The 12,915-nt window shown below is 39.9% G+C and overlaps 1 long non-coding RNA gene across 1 annotated transcript; it reads left to right on the top strand.

The window, feature by feature from the left end:
- Positions 1 to 359: 359 nt before the first annotated feature.
- LOC141423102 (uncharacterized) lies at positions 360 to 7,927 on the top strand. The gene is made up of 3 exons (XR_012447756.1): positions 360 to 465; positions 972 to 1,134; positions 7,792 to 7,927. It is a non-coding gene; the product is annotated as an uncharacterized lncRNA (long non-coding RNA).
- The last annotated feature ends 4,988 nt before the right edge of the window (positions 7,928 to 12,915 follow it).

Here is a 12,915-nt window from a genome sequence, read left to right as displayed (position 1 = left end):
AATCATGTCTGTTGAAGTTTCAAAGAGTCGGGTAATTTGCAGAAAGTGTACTTCATAGGGGATGGAACAAGGATTCAAGTATGTAAATCTGGAAGCTGGATTCCTACATGTGCTATACTATCTTACCTTAATGGGACACTTGAGGGACCATTATTCTAAGGCAGGATGATCTGAAATGTGCTGAGGGTCAAGTTTTGAATGCTCACCATCTGGGTCACTCGCGACCCTTGGGAGTGGCTGTGTTCTAGTGAGTCACTTTATTCTCACAGTCTTCATTATTACAGGGTACCCTTCTCACAACTTACTACTATTACAAATACATGTTCCCTATGTAGCATTCCCACTATAACTTCTTCTTTAGACAGGCTTGGCGCTGGATTATATACGTAAACATTGCTCTCAGCTCCCACATTATTGGACAAGCCAAGACTGACTTAAGAAGTGGGGTTCTCTGCTTGATTTTTGGTAAGTCAATCAAATAAAGTTTATTAAATATGAAGTGAGACAAAAATAAACAGAAACTGGCAAAAATCATTCCTTTATTTTGACCTTTCCTGTGCTGTACACTTGAGTTTATTTTTTATGAACTAAAGTGTATTAACTACAGATTATAGGAATTTAAAAAAATCTTGGGATAGAGTAGAACTGGAATTACAACTAAAATAAAATAACAGTGACCCAATTAGTTGAATACCTTATAATAATAAGTGATCCATAATCTTAAGAATATAAATTCACTCATATCAGAATTGACTTCCTTCCAAATGACAATAAAAAATCTCTAGCAATCCCAAACTGGCAAAGGTTGCTTATTAAAATGCAGAGGGGATAAAGGAGAATTAGTTTCATGATTTTAGTTTGAGGTTGACAGTAATTCTGGGCCCCCATGGAAGAGAATATATTTGATTTGTTCCTACACAGGAAATTAAAATAATTTAACCTTGCATCTAAAAGGTTTTTCTTGCTTTCAGTGACTCAGAGTTCAGCTTGGATGATGGTACCAGGAAATAGCCTTGGCCTGGAGTTGAACAGACACCTGATCTGAACACCATCTCTGTGGCTTCCTAGGCTGTGACATTGGACAAAACACCCAACCTCTTTGGCATCAATTGCATCAGGAATAAAATGGAAATGGTGAGAATTATGGCTTCTTAAAGTTGTTGATAGAATTACATATTTAGTTAGCATAGTGTCCAAAACAATGGAAATCTAATAGAAGGACAGGAAGTGATATTATGGCTTTCAAGAAATCCTGCCCTTAATAACATCATAAACTCTAAGCTATCCTGAGCTTTTCTTTGGTTGTAGATATATGTTATGTAAGTAACATTCAATGTAAAGACATTGAATTTCAATGTCTTTGAGACTCACCCACATTGTAGATACTAGTCAGCTGTTTCTTTTTGTTCTTGGGATATCCCATCATGTAATTATACCATATTTTGTTTATCTGCTCTCTTGATGGGTATTTTGCTGTTTCCTATGTTGTTTGTAATTTTTATTAAAGTATGGTATGCTACGTATAATTTTATATTAGTTAGCTTTATCCTACATTTAGAAGTGGCACCTTTTATGATTCCCACTCTTACATGAATAGGGTACAATCTAGACAGGTGTGGAGGCACATACCTGTAATCTCAGTGCTTGGGAGGATGAGACAGGAGAATCGTAAGTTTCAGAACAGCCTAAGCTACATATCAACTTCAAGGCTAGCTTGGGCTAAGTAGCCAGACCCTGTTTCAAAACAACAACAACAACATGGGCTGGAGGTATGGCTCAAATGATGGAGGACCTGCCTACCAAGTGTGAAGACAACCAAAAACAACAACAAAGAATCTAATAAACCTAGATTGTAAGTCTTCAGAATGGAACCATAGGTTTAGATTCTAAACTGGCCCAGAGACAACCACAGATTGCCAGGATTCTTTGTTGCCTGGAACATGTTAGAAGGCTGGCTGACTCCTGCCAGTAAAACATTGTGTGTTTGTCCTGTGTGGACCCCACCTGCAGTAAGTTGTCAGACCACTTGAAAAACATACAGGTAGCACTTCAAATTTACTCACTACATCACAACCTGCTGTTACACCTGTTTGTAATACATGTTTACATGTGTGACAGAATTTGGTCTTAGACTTGCAACCTGATTATGACAGACAGAAAGAGGCCCAAAGCCCTCATCTAACTGCCAACAATTGGAAGTCACTGATAGTTATCAAAAAAGGCCAATGACACTTGACTCAAGACAGAAACAATGTATTTCTGGAAATTGAACTATAAAACAGAATTATCAGAAAATGCCATTGACCTAAACATCTTCAAATGGTATTGGATAAAAATTATTCTCTAGCAAGGGTTTATGGTTGCACTCACAAAAGTACATTAAAATTTAAGTATCTGTTTCCCATTCAAAGGAATCCATGTGAGTTAGACTCAGCATGGATCTAGACAGGCTTGTGCCTTGCAGATGCTCTTACAGATTGGATTTTGTGTGTCAGAATTCCTATCTGCTTCTATACATTTGTTTCTTCATTTCCTGCTCAAAGTATGTCTTGAGGATTATCTGAACCTATTATATGTTTAGAACTATACCATTTTTGCTTTATTTATTTGTTGAATATTTTATTTATTTATTTTAATTTAATTTAATTTCTGTAAGGACCAGTGGAATTGTTGGCTGACTTCTGTGGTGTTGCTGCTATCTCCCATCCCATAGCTATCTTTCATTCATACTGCCCTTACTTCCTAATGACCTCATTCAGACCTGAATTGGAACCTGGAAGCTGAAGCCCAGATTTTCTCTGACTCAAGTTTCCTGTGTTCTGAAAACAACTCTTTTTCCTATATTAATTGTTATTCTTCTTTTGTTAAGACTTAAGTGGTGTTAAGGTAAATTCTCATGTTATCCTCTAATGCCAACTTGAGCTTTATCAAATACTGGATACACTCCCAAGAATGAGTTGGGTTCCCATAATTTCCCAGCATCGTTCACTGCTCTCATTTCACAGATGCAAGCTCACAAACACATCCTTTTGAACATAACAATCATAAACACTTTCCCAAGGTCAGGAATATTTGTGCCAGGAAAGCCTTATTTTACCAAAGAACAGGATGTTCTGATAAACTCAGTATTCTTGAGAGCAATCATATGTACTACCAAGGTTCTCAGTGTGAAGCCTTCTACTTTCTCTTCAGAAAGAGGCAGCCCTCAGTCTGCCCTCCCTGCCTTCTAAATCATCCCTATTCAAGGCATCCCAGTACCAACTCAGTGATTCACAGATTGTGTGAGACAAAGATTTCCATTATGGGCCGGGGGTGGGGAGGTAGACAGGAGCCTTTATTAAAGGAAAGTTTTCAGTTGCTCCTATGTACTATGCCCAGCTCTATTGTGTCTTTGATGCAAATCTTATTTTGATTTAATTTTACCTTTGAGTTTCATCTTGCTGTTGATTTCTCATTTTCATTACTGGCTGAACTTCTGTGCTACTCAGTTTTTGGTGGGCCTTTGTTGACTTCTTTGTTGATACAGAGGCAGGACATAATCTCTTCCCCATCCCAAAGCTGATTCCGACCCAAAGAGTTTTTTTCCAAAGTTAAGGTTACTTCCTTTGCATATTTCCAAGCTTAGGTAAAATGCTATCAATTTTTGAGACGTTAGTAGGTATTCTGTGAATAAAAGCAATATCAGCTCTTTCCTTCTTCTGCAAAAGTCTAGATATATAACTACATGAGAAAACTGTTAGGTAAATAGCTGGTTCTTGTCATTATATAATAATTTACCTTTCAAAATGATAATAAAGCCAGGAAGTTGCATTCCGTTGATGCAACTCCATCATGTCCATGAGACAGCCTGACAGTCCCTCAACTATGGATTCCCCACAGATCAGAATCTGCCTCAGTAGACTTCTCCTCTTGTTAGTTTCCAAGAATGACTCACTTGTGACTCAGAGTCGGAAGACCATAGCACGCAAAAGTTGAGCCCACAGGCTTTGGAATCTAACAGATTGGCCCAAGGTTTTAGTCCAGCTGAGATATCCTGACCATATTCCTTGTACGTGTGAGGTTTGGTTTCTTCCTTTGTAAATGAGGATATCTACCTCATAACATAATCATAGAGACTAAATAGTGTCAGGTATGCAGAAACACATTTAGCAGATAAGATGTGAAGAGAGCAGAATTTGTAGAAACAAACACATTGCTAAGAGGCTAATATAAGTAGATAAGGAAAATTAAAGAAGCCAAATTATATTTAGAAACTTTCTTGCATAAACATAGAAGATCAGAAGTAATCAAATCTATTATGCAAATGATAAACGAGCCAAGTTCTGACATCCTAATGTTGCCACCTGTACAAGATGAGCTCACCTGCCTCAGGACCACACAGATGAAGTAGAGGGAAGGGCCTCCTTGGTCTGAGGGCAGCTCAGCAACGCTCCAAAATCACTCTGCAATCACTTGGCACTGATGCACTATTTAGTTGTACAACCTTCAGTCTGGGTCTGGGCGCATCTTCTGGTCTTTAAATTGTGTTTTTTCATTAAGATAGTTGCATATTTCTATTTTGATCTGTTTATGTGCTAACGTAGTTGGGAAATTTGGCTCGGCAGCTGGATTTCCTCTTAATATCAAAAACTGTGATGACTGAGGAGTTTCTAAAATGTTTTCAGATCACATTCACTTAGCAGGAAGGAGCAACGTGGTTCAGAGGTGGGGGAGAGGAGGTGGGCAGGGCCCAGGTGCATTGATCATATACTATAGTGTAGGCTCTTAAAGAAGCAAAAGTATGCACCTGAGCCCTGTACCTAACTTTTTTTATTTTGAAAGGAGAAGGAAGCATCTGCAGCAATGTCTCTGGTCTCCTTGTTAATGCATCCATGATCAGCTCCTTTAGTGCCAACACCTAGAATCTGATTCACTGAATGACCAATTTGTCAAAGGCAAGCTATTTTCAAAAACTATTTGTTTTCTTAGTGGCACTTGGATTTGAACTCAGAGCCTGCAGACAAACACTCTACCACTTGAGCCTCACCCTAGTCCTTTTGTTTCTAGTTTGTTTTTCAGGTAGTGTCACACTTTTGCCCTGGTTAGTCTCACACTGCAATCCTCCTACCTCCAACCTTCTGAGTAGCTTGGATTACAGATGTGAGCCACCATGTTAGACATTTGAAAACAATTTTTGATGGATAACCTTTTCTTTTTGCCTTTGTAACAACATGCTAAGGGATCTTCAATATGTTTCCTCCCCATGCCAGACATGGTTGCTCACACCTGCAGTCTCAACTACTTAGGAGGCAGATTTCAGGAGGATGGTGGTTTAAGGCTATCCTTGGGCAAAGAGTTAGCAAGACCCTCATCTCAATAAATAGCCTAGGCTTGGTGGTGCACATCTCACTTATAATCCCAGCCACATGGGAGGCAGAGATAGGAGGAATTTAGACTCTATCTAAAAAATAACTAAAGCAAAAAAATGGCTGACAGCATTTTTCAAGTGGTACAGCACCTGTCTGGCAAGCACAGGGCCCTGAATTCAAACCCTAGTACTGCCAGGAGCTGAGGATGTGGGTAAAGTGAGAGAGCACTTGCCTAGAAAGCCAGGGTCCTGAGTTCAAACCCCAGTACCACCACCAAAAAAAAAAAAAGATAAACCCTAGTGTTGTCAAAAAAATAAACAAAAGTTTCAGCCCCTGCTTTATGTCACTACCACCCAGAGGATGAGAAGATGAAAAGTGGAGGCACGGGAAGCAGGGACCTTAGGACGACAGTTCACATGGATATTTGCTAATATGAAAATGACCATAAATACTATTTTGCATGAGGAAGTTGTGGTGGCTAAACTCCTTCACACATGTTCAATACATTCTGCAATCTTTTCTTGCACATCAAGAAAGTATCGACTGTTCACTTGCAGGACGAATCACAGATTTTTCAGAACTAGATTTTGAAGTACTCCTCATTGACACTGCAGACATGACCATCGCCCCTTCTCCCCATGGTACTGCTTCTTTCTAGCCCACAGGTGGAAAACCCTCTTCAGTCCCTCAGCATCTCCTCACTCAGCCGGCCCTTTCCTTGCTCTGATAGTGAGGACAGAAACAAATATTCCTTAAAATGCTGTAAGGAGGACAAAATCAAAACCCATGAACCTCAACTAAATAATTGAAAGGTGTAAAGTAACTGATAAGTCAGTTATATGGTGACTTGGATATTCACTAATTGACTTTAGGCAAATTTTGCACTCATCAAATTGATTTCTGATGAATTTGCCCAGGGCCTGTGTATTTGGGGGAAGGCTCAGGTGAAAACAGGAGATGGAAGGATTGATGTCTTGTGTATAAATTGCTTTGGGGCTCTATAGTGAAGTGTACTCTGTACAAGAAGAGGGAATTTGCTTCTCTGTCATTAGCCCAGAAGCGCAGGTACTGCCATTGTGGCTGTAACCAAAACTGTCATACAACTTCATATCTTTCTTTCCTGGGAACAACATCAATTTTGTTGAATTTAGAAAGCAAGGAGAAGGAGCCTTACAAAAGTTATGAGCAAAATAGACTTTAAAGTAATTGACCACAAAAATTCTTAAGATGCCTAATTATGATGTTGGGTATATTTTAAAACTATGAGCATCACATGTTTATGTTTGTTTGGTAGTGCTTGTGTAGCAAGCTGTGTGTAGTCAATGTATGTATGTGATGCTGTGTGCAGTTTATAAGAGTCCTTGTGTGTTCAGTGCTGTGTTGAGTTCTCTTTTTTAATCATCTTCACAACCCTGGTAAGCAAACATCACTCTCACTCTGGGTTCACAGGGGAAAAGTGGCCTGAGTGATACTGAGTAACTGGCTCACGGTCTTCCTGCTAGTGGGTCAAGGCTCAGAACTGGAGTTAAGTAACATCACTCAGTGTAGACCAGTACTGACCAATGACAATGTAACATGATCCCAACTAGGTGGGTAAGTCTCCATTTTCCTTTAGCCCTATTTAACAAGGGAAAAGATATAAGTGAAATGAATTTGAACAGCAAATCTTATTTAGCTCAATGTAATTCAAACACATAATCTGGACAAGAAATGTATTTTATACCAAGTCTTTAAGCCCAGTGTGTGTTTTGATAATTACAGCCTAGCACATCCTGGTGCATGCTAGCCATACATCCAGTGCTCAGGAGTCCATGTGGTAAGTTGTCACATCAGAGCCTTGTTTCTCAGAGTGGCCCATGGCCATCACCTGAGTCTCCCTGAGAGCTGACTGATCAGCAGTGCAGACTGTAGCCCCGTCCATACTGAACTGGTCTTCAGTCTCACAGATAGCAGGGAGTCCTGTGAGATGGGAGCTGAGGAGCACTGTGCTGGAGTCCAGTTCTTTTTCCTCTTATGTCACCACGGGTCCAGAGTGCTCATCTGCAACCACACCTGTGCATATCTCCTCTGCAAGATAATACTGATGGCAGTGTTGCCTAGTGACAGACCATGGGCTTTGGAGTGAGATGAATTACTGGCTGTAATACTGTAATTGCATACAATTAATTACTTTACCACACTGAAGCTTTATGTCTATCTGTAGCGTGGAGATCACATCTTTGTCAGTTGTCTATAAATATCATTCTGCCTTTCCTTGGCTGCAGAGTTTCAGATTTTAGGTGCTGGCACTGTCTCTAGAAATAAAAATGTTTTTCTCAGTCTTCCTGTGACTAAGTTGTCAAGAATGATATACTAGCCTGTTTCTTTCTGACCTGGAAAATTTATTTAAAATTTCTGACTCAATTGGGAGTTATATCCACTTTCCCTTCTTTTTGTCTTTCAGTCAGGAATATGAACTTGATAGCTGGACCTTCAGTAGCCATGCTGAATCATGAGGTGATCTTAAGAGTCCACACACTAGGAGGGCAAATCAGAAAGACAGAATGCTTCCAGAGTTCTGACTACTGGGGAGAATCCACACAGACTAATTGTCTTCTTTATATTTCCTTTTTTCTGTAAGAAAGTCCTGTCTTGTTTCAGCCACTTTTGGATTTATGTTATATGCAACAGAATCTAATTCTGTCATATTTACTCAAAATATTTGTTGTACATATTTGAAAAGTTAATGTATGTATAGAGTCTCAGTAGGTACTAAATAAATGTATTTAGAGATATGACAGACAGCAAAGGAAATTAAACATTTTTACAGTAAGCATTTATGTGACATGCCATGAGTGATTTCTTGATGAGGGCACACACACAAGTGCACATCGTCTGATCTACTCAGACTCACAACAGATCAATGCTGCAGCTAAGGTTGAATATGCTTAAGTCCAGGTGAGATTCCTGCCTTGAAGGAATAGTGAGATGTTGCCAGGGGCAACAATGTGTCTTACACAAATCTGTTCCCACCAAATCATTTTTACACATTTGCTTGACTCAAGTCAGCAAGTCCAGACCTTCAGATTTACAGTCACTTCCTTCGGGTTTCTTTGGTCATTCAGGGATGAAGTGTGTCTATTTTTCTTATCTTTGGCCATAAAATATGAGTGCAGATATTTGAGAGAGTCAACCATTGCATTTATGGATGCATTAGTAAAAAATTTAAGTCCTGACAGAATGACAAATGAAGCTTATCCAACTATCTAAGCTTTATAGATGGGGAAACTGAGCCCCACAGATGAAAAGGCTCATTTGTGTCACAGCAAGCACTTACAAAGCCTGGAGCTTGGGGTGGACCATGCTTCTCACTTCCTGCTCCTGCCTGTGCATATATGCACACACACAACACAGACACATGACACAAGCAGACACACAGACACACATGTGCAGCACACATGACACATATACAGACACTTGACACACACATGCAGACACATGACACACTCATGCAGACACATGGCACACACATGCAGACACGTAGGTAGACACTTGACACACAGACACATGACATATATTTGCAGACACATGACACACACATGCAGGCACACAGACAAATGGATATACATGCAGACACCTGACACATACATGCAGATGCACAACACATGTATGCAGGCACATGACACACACATGCATGCGAGCATATGGTAGTGGTGTCCTTAGTGTGGGCAGTGTGTTACATCTTAATAAAGTGTGCTCACAAATGTGATCACTCTTGGCTCTTTCAAGAACCCTGAGAGGCTGACCATCTTTCCTCATTTGTCAGGTAAGGAAATTGGGATTTAGAAGCTGAAATTATGGTTGAAGGCTCACACACACTGCAGCAGAGCTGAGACTTGGAAGGGGTCTCTTCTGTGAGAATGTATGGACTGTGGACACCTGGAAGCTCACGAACATCCTTTTTGTGATCCTTCTGAAGACATCTCCAAAACTCTCCCCACAATAAAACAAAAACCAATACAAAGTTCTTAAATCTGATTTTTTAAAGTTATTAGTGCAACAACCTACTGTCTAACCTTCTATCACCATGGTAAAGACAGGCAGATACTAAAGGGTTCCTTGGACACGGGTGCAGAGACATGTCATAAAAACAGGCTCTGTCTACTTCACACTTTCTTAAAATATTGGAAAAGGAGACAGATAAGAATTTTAGGGATGAAATTTGTCATTTTAAAGTAAATATTCAAAAAATATGAAAAATAAGCAATGTCCAAAAATACTTTCATAATATAAATTATAAAATACAAAATACATAACATAAAATCCAAACCATGTTCTAGATGGAGAGTTGGAAATGATACTATGATTTTTCAAAAGATAAGACTGTGGTTCCTTTGAGAGACCATGCCAAAATACATGACATGCAGGCACATGACACATATATCATCGTGTGTGGGGGGTGGGGTGTGTTGGGGGAGTATGCCTGAGTTTTCTTAAATTGAGAAAAATAAGCTTAAGATAGTTGAAAGGATTGATCAGGATTTTGTGTGTGTGTGTGTTGCTTTAAAAATGGAAAAAATTTAAATGCGTGTGAGCCAAAAATGTCATACTTCTCAAGGAAGCTCAGATCCAAGATGGAGCCCTTCTTGTGGCTGGGGAGCCACATGTGGTTCCTACAGCTGCAGGGTGAATGAAGCCCACTCTCTTCTTGTGGCCAGGGCACTCTGTTGGGGAATGTGAGCTCCAGAATTCCTGCAGGTCAGGGGAGAGGGGCTGAGGATTTGTCTAGACTCCTCCCCTGCTGTGTCCATCTGTCTCCTGCTTTTATTGGCATCTCTGGGCAGCCTTCTTAATAAACCATGCGCACAAGAGTCCAAGGTCAGTTAATTGCTTATGCAATGTGAATGTCACCTGGAGCCACACTGCTCTGGGAAGCTGGTTTGAACTTGGCCAGAAGCCCAGTTCCAAGTCCTGTGAAAGCAGGGCTCTGCCAGGGTCTCTGCTGGCCTCCTGTTCCTCTTCAACCCACTTCTCCACTTACTCTCACCCTTGCCATTTGCTTCTTCCTGTTGACAATTTCTGTACTCTCAATAGTTTTTGAATTGTTGGAGGAAATGGAGTAATAAACTTTGAGGAACACCATAAAAATGAGTACAACCACAGCCAAGACCCCTATACTTAAAAAAAAGGAAAACAATTTAAAATAAAAGGCTGTGGTATAGAAGAATGCAGAATCACAGAGCAAGAGAGCTGGCAGCATGTGCTGGTATGGAGCATGGTGGACAGAAGTTTTTCTGCACATAGCTTTATTGGATCTATGAATATTTATAAGTTGAAAATTTGAGTAAAGGACCATATTTTATATATATATAAAGATAGAAGAATCCCAAACCGTATTAAAGCACTACCATATATATATATATATATATATATATATATATAAGTACATACATAACATAGATGAAGGAAATATTTCAAAATGTGAGGGTGACTCTGAGTTTGGGGTCATAAATGATTTTAAATGTTTTCCTTTTTATTGAAGTCTTATACATTCCGTGTAAAGTGTGTTCCTTCACTCAGATGAATGCATAAGGCATGTGAAAGCTCTATGTGGCTCTTCTCAGCCAATACCATTCCTTCCCCTTGGGCCCTGTCAACACTGTGACTCTTCTGCTCTTATCACAGGGTGACTTTTACCTCCATATACTTGTCCACACTGTCAACTTATCTATGGTGACCATGGCTTGTTTTTCTAATGACTAAGTAAAGGGAAGTAAGCAAAAGGGCAGCTTCATCCAACAGTGTGGGCATTACACCTAAATGGGGTAAGTGATTTTCAGAAATCTTAAGGCAAGGTCAGTAGCAAAGAAGCAGGAATGTTCGACTTGTGGCTGCAGTGACAAATCCGGGGAGTTTATGGGCAGCGAAGTGCTGGTGTTGGATGGCGTCTGACCTTTGCTGCAGTGCTGTTTCTTTTCAGACAGGGTCCTGGACTGGAAACCAAGATTGTGTTCTTGATGTCCTTATATTTTCTGAAATGGGATTGCAGGTTTCACAAATCTCATTTTGAAGGATCTGTTTCAGACCTGTATTTTTCAATCCCATCATTACTGGATTGAAGAGTTGGGTATTCCTGAGGAGAGGCAAATTATTGCCTCCAAAGAGCTTTGACAGCAGAAAGGAAAATGTCACTGCTAGGGTGATTCTCATCATGAGCAAGTCTGTGCTAGAGCTGAAGGTAGCAAGCCTGAACGGGTCTCCAGGGCGCCCCTCATGCCCCGTGTGTGGCAAAGAGGTCTGACAGCAGGAAGGAATGATCATGCCATGACTAAAGGAAAGCTGCTATTCTTCAAGGCACCTGCTCATCAAGATTTCACAGGTGTGGAGAATTTCTTACATACCGAGGTAAGAATTTAAAAGAACTCAATTTTGCTGGGCTGCCACCTGCTTCAAACTCATCTAACAATTCCTAAATGGAGATTTTATGCTGATTCTTGAAGAGACTTCACATTAAGTTTATTCATTTGTCCCCAAAATATAGAGGCAGGAGAGGAAAAGTACATTGTCAAATACAGTAAAAAAATATTTAGGTAGCACCTCAGTCTTGAAAATTGTGCATCTTTTCACAGTGAAAATAAACAGGAGGCTTGGATTCAAACAGGGCCTAGTTCAAATTACATGGAAAATTCTTTCAGACAAATTATGTTTGGTCAATACTTATACCTTATTGGTTTATTCTTTTTCACCTGTAAGTTGAGAACAATGATACTTCCTTATAAAGTTATTAAATGGACTAAAATTCTAAAACAGCAAAAGAATGCAAAGCATAAAACAGACAGGCCATAAATGTTAGTTTCATCACTCTCTACCTTTATTTATTTATTTATTTTCTTTTATTCATATGTACATACAATATTTGGGTCATTTCTCCCCCCCTTACCCCTGCCTCCTCCCTTCTTTCTCCCCCTCCCTGCTGCCCCCCTTCACTACCAGGCAGAAACTATTTTGCCCTTATCTCTGATTTTATTGAAGAGAGAGTATAAGCAATAATAGGAAGGACCGAGGGTTTTTGCTAGTTGAGATAAGGATAGCTAACTCTCTACCTTTAATGAGATATCCTAAGAACAGATTATATCCTAAAGAGGGGAAGAACATTGGAGATCATGATAAAGGAGAGCTGAAAGGCATAGAAAAACAGAAAGGCTATGCAGAGAAAAGTAGGAAACAATCCTAGCTTCAACTGTGGCTCCCTTTGTGGGGAAAGAAAGTCAAAGACACAACCACAAGGTAAGGCAGGCAGCCCTGGTGAAAACAGATTGGCAGTTCTAATCACAAGATAAGCCTACAGATCTCAAAAACCCTAAATCCAGTGTGGAGATTTGGTGTGACAGTACTCCTGTGTGTCAGGCTGGCATTGGAGAAGAAATCCATTTTGTCACTCCCCATATCTCAGAGAGTTTTAGCTGGACACAGTCTTGAGAGATGGGCTTAATTTTTGAGATAGAGCTATGCTAAGGACCTAAAGATAAGGAACAATTACAGTCAGGAAACCTGAGAAGGCTCTCCCACAATGTTTGGATGGAGCACA

Source organism: Castor canadensis, chromosome 5 (genome assembly GCF_047511655.1).
Source record: "Castor canadensis chromosome 5, mCasCan1.hap1v2, whole genome shotgun sequence".
Lineage (NCBI taxonomy): Eukaryota > Metazoa > Chordata > Mammalia > Rodentia > Castoridae > Castor > Castor canadensis.
The sequence above is the reverse complement of the archived record's forward strand: the minus strand, read 5'-3'. Positions and strand labels throughout refer to the sequence as shown.